General features: G+C 37.5%; 1 long non-coding RNA gene across 5 annotated transcripts in view; it reads left to right on the top strand.

Annotated features, from left to right (window-relative positions):
- LOC103883526 overlaps positions 1 to 14,355 on the top strand; it is a 42,422-nt gene that overhangs the window by 19,763 nt on the left and 8,304 nt on the right. For 3 of the 5 annotated variants that reach the window (XR_004184237.1, XR_004184233.1, XR_004184235.1), the window contains exon 2: positions 7,616 to 7,701. The exons of the other annotated variants lie outside the window; for them this stretch is intronic. This is a non-coding gene — a long non-coding RNA (uncharacterized LOC103883526). The remainder of the gene's footprint in view (positions 1 to 7,615; positions 7,702 to 14,355) is intronic. 5 annotated transcript variants of the gene reach the window in all.

Below are 14,355 nucleotides of genomic sequence, written 5' to 3'. Positions count from 1 at the left end.
AGAAGTCACCAAGAGTTAAGAAAGGAAATAATCAATGGTAGCTGAATAAGAAAAGGTGTGAATTTTGGGATTACCAAATATGAACTTTAAATTGACTATGATGAAACACTCATGTGAAAAAGGTAAATAACCTATATAATTTCAGCAGATAATTCAGTGATAATTTCAGCAGAGACATGGAAACTATAAAAAAGAATCCAAAGAGATAAAAAATACAGAATGAGAAATAAAAACTTCAGATTTTGTCTCTCTTGGGTCAATGTTCTGTCTTTCAGATTCCCCCTGCCCGATTTCCATGATGTCTAGGTAAGAACAGTCCGGATGGTTTTTGTAATATCTCTCTCTGGAACTTAGGAGAAGGCTGTACACAGCAAAGAAAAGGATAGGGAAAGGAGAAGAAAGGTCAAACAAAAATACCCAAACAAATCAAAAGAAAAAGAGGGTCAAAGAAGAAAAATAGAAGAACAGATCAGCCATGTCCTGTTGAACAAGATCAAATACTGACAATTTAAGGCAAAAATCATCCTAATGTTCCACACACAGTGTATAGCTTATGTACATGTATGTATTCTTGCCCTATTTGTAATAGTCCCTAATGATGTAAGAGCTTATGGCTATAAATATCAAATTGTCACATTCATTTAACTTTTTTTTTTTACCCCTGTGGTAAGCAATGTGCAACTTCTGAAAATATTAATGCATTAGCATTGAACACGTATTACCCTATGTGACACTCAGCATTCTCTAGTAAAGTGTTTGACTCTCCATCAGAAAACTATTAAACAAATTCTTTTCTGCATCAAATTAGATGCTTCCTAACAAGGAAAATCTTAGCCGCTGTCTGTTTCTTAAATTGTTTCTAGCTTCTTATCCTTGCTTAAAGTTTCAACTGTCTAACATATTCTGGACCTTTTGTGGATCCAGGGACAAATGAAAACTTACCTAATGACTTTGTTTATTACTTGGAAGTTTGCGAGGTTAATTTATTTTCAAAAGGTCCAGATGTCTTTGGAAAGCTGAGGCGGGCAGATCACGAGGTCAGGAGATGGAGACCATCCTGACTAACATGGTGAAACCCTGTCTCTACTAAAAATACAAAAAACTTAGCTGGGAATGGTAGCGGGAGTCTGTAGTCCCAGCTACTCAGGAGGCTGAGTCAGGAGAATGGCGGGAACCCGGGAGGTGGAGAGGTTGCAGTGAGCCGAGATTGCACCACTGCACTCAAGTCTGGGTAACAGAGCGAGACTCCATCTCAAAAAAAAAAAAAAAAAGACCCGATGTCATGTCCCTCCCCTGCCCCCATACCTTCATTATTATTTACTTCACAGTAAGGTTCTTTAATTTTTACATGGAAATCATCTTTGTGAAATCCTGGCTTGGGAATTTATCTGGAAGAGGAAGTAGTCACTGAGGCCTCTTCTCTTTTTTTTAGTACATTAAAAATAATATTCTCATTTCTAACTAATGCTGGCAAGTTCAAAGCATCCAAGTTAAGATATAATTCCTCTGTATAAGGAAAAAAGATTAGATTACTTGACAAAAGTCAGCCCTGTAAAATCATCATATTAAACTAGAATAACTATTTATTTAAATGTTATCAAAAAACAAAACTAACAAATAAACTAAGAAACAATTTGAAAAACATGTTGTAGGTAAAACTAAAATGCCCCTTAAATCTTAGCAAGGGTCAAGGGTACCTCCTCAAATATAAAGGAAATTGTATGTAATGAGGAGATTTTTATGATAGAGGATAATGGTGTCTGATAAAGAATATAGGAAAGGAGGATGGTCACAAAACAAGGCTCAGAATAACAGAACAGATTTTTATAGACTAAAAAAGGTTTATAATTCTGCTTTTTCAAAACTGAATGCATATGGAATGCCATCCAGAAAGGACTTCAAAATAAATAACTAAATAAATAATTCATTTTAAATAAAATAATTAAATTAGATGCCAATTAGTTTTGAAGTGGCAATAGATAGCTCACCAATCACAGAATGCCAACACATGCCTGTTGCAGTTTTCTGGCCTGACAATTACATGAAGATTCTTTTTGACAGAGCAATTCTCCACATCAAGATGAACCACGACACTGGGGAGAAAAGCACCTTGACATAATTCTCAAGTCTCTTTCTTCTTCTTGCTACGTTTCTAGACTAAGCAAGTCCTAGGTATTTTCCTTTTTTTTTTTTTTTTCCCCTGTAGTCTGATTAATCAGAAAGGGAAGAAGTGAGACACAACATGTATCAATGTTGATAAATGGCAACACTGGGCCACTCATATACAGAATTAATGTGAAGAAATCATCTGAAAGAGAACTTTTCATCTCTGAGATTTGGAATTTTCTACATTGTCTCTCATGAGGAAATACCAGACAGTGAAATGTACACTATTCTGAAAATCAGAATGCTGTTTTTTAATCCACACCATGCAGCTAAACCACTTGGCATGGCTGACCCTCTGTCTCATTCTATAAAAGGAGCCAGTTAGATTTTATTCTTTCTGAAGTCTCTTCTGTCTTTAAAATCTAGTTATGGAAGGATATCCTATTTAATATAGTCCTCAGAATGTCACTAAAGTTTGTAAGAATGTGGCCTGGATATATCTAAGCAAATGAAATTATAAGCAAAAAGATGAAATAGCTTACGTGAGAATTCTAGAATGAAATAGAAGTTGCTTTTCCTCATTGGATGCATCTAAGTTCTTGAGATAATTGTATCTGTGAGCATATCAGTATATGTATGTCTATGTGTATGTGTCTTTGTATGAAAGATTTTATTTGGTTAATTTAAACTCTGTGTATAATACCGTTTCAATGGATTGTATTAAAAACATAAGATTCTAACATTATCATTGAGATGGCAGTAATCTCTAATGCCTTAATCAGTGAGAACATATTTAAAACATTAAGCAGTAAACTCTGCTGTCAATACAATAAAAACAGTATCAAATTTCTCAGTATTAAATGAGTTTGAAAGCTATACAGTCAACATAGTTTGCATAAAATCCGAAGAAATGAATTATTTTTACATAAATACAATATTTGGCAGTCAAAAACCAAAAGTACTTACTAAAATATATTTTCTTATAATCCCTGACACTCCGTGTTATTTAAAAGAATGGCTAGACTGAACTAAATTAGCCAGAAATGTAAGAGGCTTTAATACTGATTCCCAATGCAAAACTTCTCAAATATCCTTTGTTAACAAAATGAATATTACAAATTTAAAAGGTACTCATATTTTCTCATGTCTTCTATCACTATAAGAGTTGTATCCTACTTTTTGCAACTTTCTATTTTGAAAGGATTCTACACTCACAAGAATTTGCAAAAATGTTGCAGTAAGTCCCTTCTGCCTGTCACCCAGCTTCCCCTCAATGGTAACTTACATACTAAAGTGCATTACCAAACCAAGAAATTGATTGACACAGCACAATTAACTAGTCTACAACTATTACTTGGATTTAACCAGTTTTGCATGCACTCATATTTTTTTGTTAATCATTTTATGTTAGCTTTTACTTTCAGAGATGGTATACCAACCTTTCCAACCTTTCATTTTGTTCTGTAGTTATTTGAAATCTTAATGGTTAAAAAGTATAGGTTTTTATTTTTGCATGCCATGAATAATTAGTATGCTTTATGGACTTGAAATGAACCTTTAGGCATAGAATCAGCTATATGGGAAGCAGTGATTAATATTTAGCTTACCAAAGTAGATTCCTAAAATATTTTAGCTATCTGTACTATCTATGGTGAGGGACTCAAGCAGTGAATTAAATCCCATTTCACATTAGAGACCATTAAGATATTCATTGATTTAGGAGATGTTTATTGAACAGCTTATTCTGAGCAAACAAACCACATCAGACAATGTAAGAGATAAAAATACCCATAAAAGCAGTTCCCCAGTCATCAAGGGACTTGTATAATATGGCAGGGAAAATACCATTGTAGAAAAATAAATAAACTGCAGAGATTCAGAAGTAGGTTGGGTGAAGGAGAGGCACGAGGGAGTGCCCTTATGTTTGTAGAGAGTTTGGCATGCAATCATCTTCCCTAGCCAAGACCAAGAAGTTTGAAATTACGTATCTCTTGAAATTTAATATCTCTACCCAAGTACTCTCTGGCCTTCCACCTTGACGTGCAATCTCACCTATGTTATCTTTATTACTACGGTTTAGAAACCTACTCCAACATGTTTATTTTTAGAGTTGAATCTCCCCATCAAAACTACTGAACCTCAGAATAAGGATAAAAATGCCACCTTCATGAATTTTTGTAATTTTTTCTTTGTTGGCTGGTAAATTGGTTGGTTCACTTTTTTTTTCCTATTCTAACTCACAAATGTATACAGCTTTCTCGACAGTAGAGCTGACTGTTCATGGGGAATACTAACATTGCATTTACTTGAAACTAATGTCAAGCTCCAGCCTTTAGTTGGTAAGACTGAATATTAGGATATGCTCCCAAACCTAAAACTAATACAAACATTCAGCACTACAGAGTACTCTACAGCGACAAAGGTATAAAAATGAAAATTAGCATCCTTTTTGTAACTCCCAACTGATGCTTGAAATTTTCCTTGGCTCAAGGAAGCTTATTTGTTCTAAAGAATATAGTAGGGAATATTTTGTATAGTATCATTACCCACCTAGTTTTAGCCAGAAGTGAAACTAACGTCAAATCTAAGAAGAACATAATTAGTTAAGTTGCAGTTTAGTATAATGGGTAAGTATTTAGGGTATGGAGTCAGATTGCCTGGGTTACAATCTTGGTTTCCCCAAGAGAATCTAAGCAAGTTACCTAACCTTTCTGAGTGCCAATTTCTCATCTGTAAAATGGGAGAAATAATAATAACAATGTGTGTTGTAAGGAAGGCTTGGTGTCTTATAAGAGGTAAATCTCAAAATGTCAGTGACTAAACCAAATAAAAATCTTTTTAATTTCCCTGTATTCTAAGGTATGTTCCGGGTTGAATGGCTCTCCTTCAAGTGGGCTCCTTCTATCTTGTGGCTTCATTTTCGTCGTATGTCCATTCCAAAGACACCATTTGTGTGTGTCTGTGTGTGTGTGTGTGTGTGTGTGTGTGTGTGGCGGGGGTGGGGGATCATCTGGATTTCAGCCAGATGGAAATAGGAAAGAGCATGGCAGAGCATGCATGAAAAGTGTAACTGGGCCTGGACTGAAAATAGGTGATGCCACATCTGTCCACATTACATTAGTCAAAAGTCAGTCAAAAAGCCGTAGGTAACTACAAGATAGGCTGTGATATAGACAGATGAAAAGAAATCAATTTTGGTGACTGCCCAGTCAATCCAGCCAGAATTATATATCATAAGAGTTCTTATGGGATTTAGGTGGATGGAAACATGTGAGACTCAGAATTATGCCTTGTAACACAATCCATATAAACCATTTGTATATTGTTTATTACTACCTTTTCATAATCTCAAGTACTAGATATCTTTTCATAATCAATTCTAAAACTCCAGTGTTTTATTATACAAACAACCTGGCAGATCAAACTCTTTACTCAGTTACCCCAGAAGAACAAGTTGCCTATAACATTGGAAATTCCGTTAGCAAGGTATTCTCTTAGCAGCTTAGCTTTTAGTGCTTCAGGGAGGACTGTATACCCAGATCAATTAAAAAAAAGATACAATATATTTAAATATTTATGTGAAAAAATAAACAGAGTAATATGAACCTTCAGGCCAACAAAGTGGAATCTCCAATGTTCCTGTTATCTCTGCTCCTAGATTCTAAATTATTTCCCTTAATTGATAGCACTTAGACACATCATTTATTGGCATTTTATCAGAATGTCCTTGTGATTTAGGGAATATCTTTTATTTCCCTCTCTATTTTAAAATGAATTTTTGTAGTATTATTTGAGATTTTATTTTTCTGTCATATTGCTCTATTTTGAGTCTAGCATTTTGAGGGCAGAGACTAAATATATATTTTAAGTATCTATATATGCCCAGTGCCTTGCATTATATTTGCAAGTGTCCTATTAGTGCTTGCTTATTTGATTCTTTGTGTCTCAGCTATACCACGGTAAAGAATAGACTTGAAGTCTGAATACCATAGAGTAGCTTGTGGGACTGTGAACAAGTTGTTCTAAACCTCCATATCTTCCTCTAGAAATGGAGGAAATGGTAGCATCTACTTGTGAAATTTGGAGTTGGTATAAAGTGAGAAATTAAACTGAGCAGGTAATAACCACTCGTAATATTCTCTACTATTAGTTTTAATGATAATGGCTACAGGATCTTGGCATAGGTAGGGCAACAAATGAAAATAGGAAGCAAAGAGTCCATACTCGGATTAAATAACTCAAAAATGCCTGAAATCTCCAGTCCTGATAAAGAAAGTTGTGCCGCAGAATAAGGCAAACCATTGCTTTTTATCTTTCTAGAGTCCTTACATTTCCAAGAGGCTAGATTACTATGAAAGCACATTGGGAAACTGCTGGTGGACAGGCCCAGACCTATAAGATTTTAAAATAGTTAAACATAATTCATTGTCTTTTCCCTAGAGTGAGATGTACATCACAGACAGAAGAAAGACTTTTAAATAATCCCATGGGGTGAGGGTGGAGATCAAGTGGTGTCTCTATTTGTGCTATTGTTTGGCAGAGGCAATAGTTGTTTATCAGTATTATCTCAGGATAATCCACCGTTCAAATCTTATATACGTAACCTGGCTGAACGATACAGCTCTCTGTCCACCTGACCAGTCTCTATGGACAACCCGCAGCATGAGTGCTATTAGGGGGTTGAGTGTTATTGAGTTGGTAGAAGGCATTAAAACCGGCATAAGAGTCCTTCACCCACTGGGGAGGGCTAAATAGATGAGCAAAGTTTCTCTAAGCTTCAAGACTCCCTAAACTTCAGCATTAGAGAAAGCCTTGAAGGGAATAATGCTTCATTCAAAGAAAGCTACCCTTTAAATAAAACATAATTTACTCCTGTTTCCCTTCAGCTGTTTTTCCCCCAATCATGTAATTTTTGACCTTGTAAAATTTGGCAAAAGCATTGTGAGCAAGGCTATAGCTTGATCTGGAGTAGACATAAAGTGACATGTGAAAGCTGGGTCTAAATATGTGTCTGTTTGACAGGGCGTGTTTAGGATAGAAGGCTGCTGCTTTACCACAACTTGTTTTTCACGCATTTTCTGAGGCGAACTTGTCAAAATGACTGGAAAATCCACAAAGAAGCCTTTTGGCTAGTTTAAAGAAAAGAAATTAAGACATAAATAAGTCAAATAAAAGTAAATGTAGAAGTAATAAAACTTACTTGGGTCTATGGTTCTCTTGAAATATACAAAGCCTAGTTTCTACCTCATTCCTACAGCCCAGGTGTAGGAAACAAGGGTCCTAAACTAACTTATTTTAGGAATTCACAGGTATACTTTTGTGTTATAATTGCATATAATGCATGCGAGGAAGATGGGCAGGATTTGCCTCTGTTCTCCTGATGAACAGAGAAGTGCACCTGGCTCCCACCGAGCCTAATCACGCAGGTTTAAAAGGGTTTGGCTCAGGGCATTCCAACGTGACGGAAGAAGATGCTAGTTAAATGTTGGTCGTTTTCCATTCCCTTCAGGGGGAATCTCCCAGTGCCAATCTCTGAAAAGGCTGCAAGACTCTGAAACAGATCTCCCTAGAAATCCCACCTGAAAGGACAGTAAGGTATGCTATTTGTCCCTTCCTGAGTCTGTTTTCTATCTGTGCTTCAGCCATCTAGGTATCGTACCTCTTGCTTCATAGTGTCCTGATTTGTATATTTGTCCTTTCTCCAACCCCTATCCAAATAGCCTCAGGGCGTTCTGGAAGCACCATGTCATGTTAAAGTGTAAATAATGTCCACAGCGATTTCCCCTTAAATTTATTTCCTTCAGTGAGTACATGCCCAAGTAATAGCAGTTGAAAAAATACGGAAAAGTGAAGTAAGAGATATTATATGGTATTGTTCTGGAGATGATGTCAAACTAAGGATCCTTTTCAGTCACACTAGTGCTTTTCTATTTATCTGTCTTTCACATCTTAGCAAACAGATAATGAAACACATATATTCATAGGAAGGAATGAAGGAAGGGAGGGAGGGAGGCAAGCAGGCAGGCAAACATAAAGTGACAGTTCTCCATCCTCCTCACCAGTCTCTCCGGACAACCCACAGCATGAGTGGCTGGAAGAAAGGAAGGGAGAAAGGTTACTGGCTCTGCCTAAAGTGACATTTTTCCCTATAGGAAAGGTCTGATCTCAGACACAGCATTTAACTGGTGATGTGGAGAATCCAAGGACAGCAACTACAATCAATTCCAAACCCTATATGTTAGAGGGAAAAAACCTGAAACTCAGGGAGGCAAGACCCAAAGTTAGGGGTAGTAGAACTATAATGAAGCTCCAGACCTCCTGACTTGCAGACGAATGTTCTTCCTATCACATGGTGCTTCATAATGCTTGATTTAAATCTGTAGGAGACACAGTAATATCACAGAACTGGAGAACTCAGGATCTTCAGGTGGGAAAGCCAGGGTTTGAAAGTCAGGCCAGCCACCGGGCAGATTGATCAATCTCTTTAAAGCCTTGCAACTCAAAAGGAGGTTCAGAAACTAGTCAACATCAGCATCACCTGGGCACTTGTTAGAACGCTAGAATCCTAGGACCTGCCAAAAATCAACCTAACAATGTTCCCAGGTGGGTATGAATAATATTTGAGAAACACAACTTAAAATCAGTGATTCGCAATCTTGGATGCTCATTAGATTCACCTGGGAAGCCTTGAACACTACTGATGCCCTGGCCTCACGACCCCAGAAGTGAACGATGCTTGGCCATCAGCTACAACCAATTTTAAGGAGTAATCAGGTGATTTTAATCATACAACTAGTACGAAGGCACCAGAGGGCACTAGCAGAATGTCTACTCTCCCCTTCCATAAGGCTCTTTTAAAGATTACAGGAGATAATGCTTATAAAGCACATGGCACATACCTAGCACAGACTATGTACTCAGAAATGTTAATTTATTTTGCTTTGTTCTACTCTTCCTTTTCTTCCCTTTCTGCTGCTGCTGCTTCTTTATAATGTAATGCATAAGTTAAGCCAAGTTGCTTACCTTAGATATGCCACGTTTTTTGCTTTGGTTTGGTTTTTGTCATTTATTCATTTTTTAAAATTTTTCGAATGAATAAAATTTAGTGAGTTAATAGAATATGCCTGGCACTGTTTTATGCACTGATGAAACAAGAGTGAACCCTCATATAACATAAACTCTGCAAACACAGGGACTCTTTGCTATCCCTGTGACATGCCCAGCTTTGAGTCAGGTGACTGTTTCATTGTAGGAAGTAAAACAAATAAATGTGGAAATATATATCCCCCCAAAACAAAAAGTATGTTGTAGTTACCTATTTGAGGAGAGGGACAAAAAAAAAAAAAAAAAAAACCCAAAATACAAGCTTTTCTTTTTAATATCTAGAGTAAAGAAATAGTTGAATGATGACTTCTTAGTTCAGTTTTTAGTTTTTATTTTGAAAATCTATTATGTCCTCCCTGAAACTAATGATGGATAATGCTGTTGTTTCTTATTATACAATTATCAGAATAAATCCTCTTCACAGCATTTGTGTAAGAAACAAAAACAACCGCAGACCAAGCCCTCTGTGGTCAGACATTACTAACCTTGACAGCCACAGCGCCTGGGCCCAGCCAGACCCCGGATCTCTGCCCTGTGGATGTGAGGAGCACACAGTAAAGATACATGAAGGACTGCTTCAGGGCTGTTATGATCAAGGATTTATATTTTAATACATCTATGCTTTTGTCTGCCCAGAAGATTATTATTCATTGTTTCTAATTGCTCCATTTCTGGATCTGTTCGTAAATACACATCGTAAGAACATTTTCAAAAGATCTGTCACAGGATTGTCTCTATTTTTTGTGCTTTTAAATGTAAAAGCCCCCAAAAGAATTGGCAGCAACTCAAAATAATGATTATGTAAATGGAAAAAAAAAAAAAAAAAGTCCTGCTTTTAACCAAAGAAAGGCAAAGCTATTTAGAGCAAGGACCACTCCTCCCCCTACCGGGGAGGATGGCAGCCCCCCTTCTTCCTGGAGCACCACTCTTTTCTCAGTTCTAGGGGATATTCCTTCCAGAGAACAGCAACTACAAAGTTCTAGTGGAGTTAGGGGCCAGTTTCCAGTCTATACATTCACCCTTTATTGTAAAACTCAAACCATTCTTGGTTTTCTGGCAATTGTGTCAGGCCAATGAATGTTTGTTTCCTCTTTTGTGGTTGCATATAAATTCTTTTTGGAAGAAGAAAAAAAAAAAGCCCTCCAGATATTACAATAAACACACACAGAGGAAAAAAAAAAATTCTATCTCCATTGAGTTTAACAATCAGCAGGGCCCAAATTACCTCTTATTAACATTTATTTTACAAAAGAGGCAGGGTATAATTTGGTGATAGATTCGGATTTGGAGAGGAGCTATAATCAGCCTCCTGAAGTGCTCTGCCTGAAGGACATGGCTGCTATTTTTTGTAATTATATTTGTCTGCCCCCACCCCCTTCCCCAATCTGGAGAGTCTTTCACTCCTATCTCTGGTGCCTGCATTTCTCCCTCCCTCTTGCTCCCCGTCTTTCTCTCCTCCCCAGCCCCCTTCTCTCCCTTTTTCTCTTTAGGCCTCTTTTGAATAATGCAGCCCCTTTCAATAGCCCAGGCAGGCTTGAAGATTAGGAAGCCTGGTGGTGGAGATGGGGCCCGCTTAATAGGAGCAGGAGGCCTCACTCTTCTGGCGAACAAGGCTCTGGGAACCAGTCCAGCTGCAGAGAGCATGTGTTGGGAACCCTGAATAGGCAAGCAGCAGGCCGGCCCATATGTCAGCCTGTGCCACAAAGACTCCTCTGCATATCTACCATGACAAACAGGATTACCGAAGACAATTAATCTGGCACGCTTTATCAAAATCAAGCAGTGACCCCGACCTCTCCCCTTGGTGTGAGGCAGATGCCACGCTCCGATTCAATAGACCTCGAGTGTTCCCTTTTTCACTTCTGAAAAGAATCCAAGGCCTGAATAAGGCTGGCATGGACTAATTGCAACGACTGTGTGACGGTGACAGTCCTAATCAAATAGGGCGAGTCTACCTTTTCGCTGACTTTTAATGGAGAGGCTAGCCACAGCTCCTTGTCTGCCACAGAAAGAAAAGGAAGTGCATCTATTTTACTTTTATCTATCTTGTCTGGTGCCTGCAGCTTGCTGGGGGTGGGAGAAAGGAGCAGAGATTCAGGTAGCTCCTATTCAGCTGTGCTTTGCCTCATATTTGGGAGTTCAATTCTAGTGGAAGAAAGTCTGCCAGTGACTGAAGGACATAATGGTTTTTATGATTTAGTTAATTCTTTCCTGGTACTTTACAGGAGAGATAATAATGCAGCAGGAAAGTAGCAGGGCCTTCAGAATCGACAAAACCTCCAATTCTGACGCCTTTGAGTCCATTCCTGTAATTTAATCCGATTTCTCTGTTTCGTCATCTGCACTTTTTTATGACCCTGATAAGAGGAACCTTAGATGGATATCTGTTAAGAATATTTACCAAAGTGCTTAGATTGATTTAGAAATGAGAACACTCTGTAGAAAAAAAATACTGGTAATTTTTCTGGAAGGTTTAAAGGTTTCAGAGAGACCAATGAGAAAAGGGAGGCCTTGGTTAGATCTTGTCCTACTAGGAAGAGGCTGTGGGTGAGTATGTAGGTCAGAATTGAACATAGGTGAAATTTAGGCTTTTTCTTATTGTCGTTAACCAATTCTTTCCATAGATAAGCCTAAACAGTCTGGATGTAGAGGAACAGGAAGGAGACTAAGTCTTATATTAGCCCATTCAACTTGGTGATCCCTTGATTAGACATTTGGATAATATCTCAGTTAAGATTCCAGAAATCTTTCTATTAAAAGAAATAGGAAGCTACTACATGAAGTAATACAGCTTTTCTCAAAGAATCATGCTCAGGCCACTTGCATCATGATCACCTAGAGAACTCATTAAAAATACAGATTGCTAGAGTCCACGTGAGACCTAAGGACCCTCATGTGTGGGCTTGTGTCGGTCTTGGAACCATATTCCATAGGTGACTCTTATGCACTCCAACATGAGAATTGATGATGCAGTTGAAAGACAGCAGGGGTGCCAGCCAGTAGACTTGGTTCTAGGTTTATTTCTAACTAAGCTAATTTGCTCATCATGGCCAAGTCATTCTCTGCACTTCAGTTTCTTCATCAATAGTGATGGCATTGGATCAAGATCTCCCTTGCCCAATTTAGCTTTAAAACAACTCATTTCTCTGTATCTGATTTACAGGAAATTCATTCCTTCCTGCTTTGGCAAATCTGACAAATAATGCATGTCTTTCCCAGTTCCCTTTTAATTGTATCATTTAGATGCAGTGCAAGATTGTCAAGAAGGTGCTAGAGTTCCAGGTTGTGTGATTCTGTCTGAGGATACAGATTAAATATACAATTATAACATATTTTTATAATTATGTTATAAAATACTTATAATGATATATTTATATAATTATATATTTAATCATATAAATATATAGTAAATAAATATTTACATTATTTATAAATATTAAATGGAATGATATTATGAAGCTCAATTATCAGGAGAAAGCAATTTGTTGTTAAAGAATATGTGAGTAAATCAGAGCACTGGGAAGTCATGCTTGTATTTGATCAACTCAAAATTGGAAGATGTAAATTTTACTAAAAGGCATGGGAGTCTGGGTAGCAAAGTGTGTGGAAATTGTCCTTACCTGAATTGTTGTTACATTAGGCCCACCTGAGATGGACAAAGTTAGGGTCATTTTCAGCGTCTGACTCATTGTAAGTGCCTGACTGTGGACCATACTGAAAAGTACAGAGATTGTCCTGCAGGAAGCTCTCTGCTGACATCATTTCAACCAGGGCTGGGAGAGGACTGCTGTCTGTATGGGTATCCACCACAGGGTTACATAGAATCCATATACTTACATATTAATTTTCCCTGGACACAGAATTCTCTCTTAAAACTATGAAAATCTGGCTTGTTCATTTATGTTGGAAATTATTTGCTATTAAATTAGTAATTTGTTTCAGGATTTATAAAGTCCAAGAGCAGTAAGATTGTCTCCAACTGATGTTAAGCATCTAATATAAGCAAAGCTCTTAAAATATAGAGAAGCATTTCTAGAAAAATGATGCATACGTGAAGTAAAATAAATAAGGGAATTAAGAATATTATTATTTGTACTGGCAAGAAAAATTGAGAAATTAGGCATTTTAAAAAAATAGGTTCCAATTTAGTAGGAAATAATATATATTTGTTTGTTTCTTATATCCAGTAACAAGATGTAAAACCAGATTCCTTTGACTCTCATGTATATTTATATTATATATTATAATGTGTATAATATATATTATATATTATAATGTGTATATAATGTATATTATAATATGTATGTATACATACATTTAAGACTCAAGAGAGGATTTGAGTGTAATCATACATGTATAAGGCATAAGGTTCTTAGGCAATAAAAATTTGGTCAGCAAGCACTTAGCTAGACAGTTTTGGCCTCTGAAACTATTTTCCATTCCTGCTTTCCAGCTTTACTAAACAATCCTGGTATTTTAATGATTTAAGGAGACCCTACTCTCCAGACCTAAGTGTACACACATGGATGGGGTGGTCATGTGCTAGTTATTAAAATGGTCCTGGGCAAAGCTAATTTGGTAGGGCTGTGGAACTGAGATAAAATGCAACCTTGTTCATTTTGTGGGGAGAGGCTCGGGCTGGCATTTTAGGCTGGCGAGTTCCAGATCTAGGGAATCACTCTATGGTGTCAGTAACTGTTATAAGCTTCCTGTCCTGGAGGAAAAATAGCTTACTGCTGATAAGCAAGAGGCGATCGTCCTTGATACGCCAGCTGCCAGAGGCCCAGCTTGCTGGGGTCAGGTACACACTAACCGTTCAGTGCAACTCCCACAGTTGGACAACAATGCAGGTGCTGGTGTTCTTCCCTCACAAATCGATGATCCTGCCCAGGCTGTGTTTCATTTCTTGTGAGTGTCACAGCAGAAAATGCACCCGAGAATAAACCTAGACCCCTTGCAACATTCAAAAAACCTGAGACTAACCCATGACCACCCGAACAATTGAACATTAGCCCCACCCTATTTAGCTTTCCCCTCTTGAATCCTTAAATGGTTAAACCACCACATGAATGCTGAGATAAACTCCTGCTTCGATAATTTACTGTCAGAAATATTGAGTGCACTTTAGTGGGACGGCAGTAGGAA

This window comes from Papio anubis, chromosome 6 (assembly GCF_008728515.1).
Source record: "Papio anubis isolate 15944 chromosome 6, Panubis1.0, whole genome shotgun sequence".
Lineage (NCBI taxonomy): Eukaryota > Metazoa > Chordata > Mammalia > Primates > Cercopithecidae > Papio > Papio anubis.
This window is presented reverse-complemented; position numbering and strand designations above follow the sequence as displayed.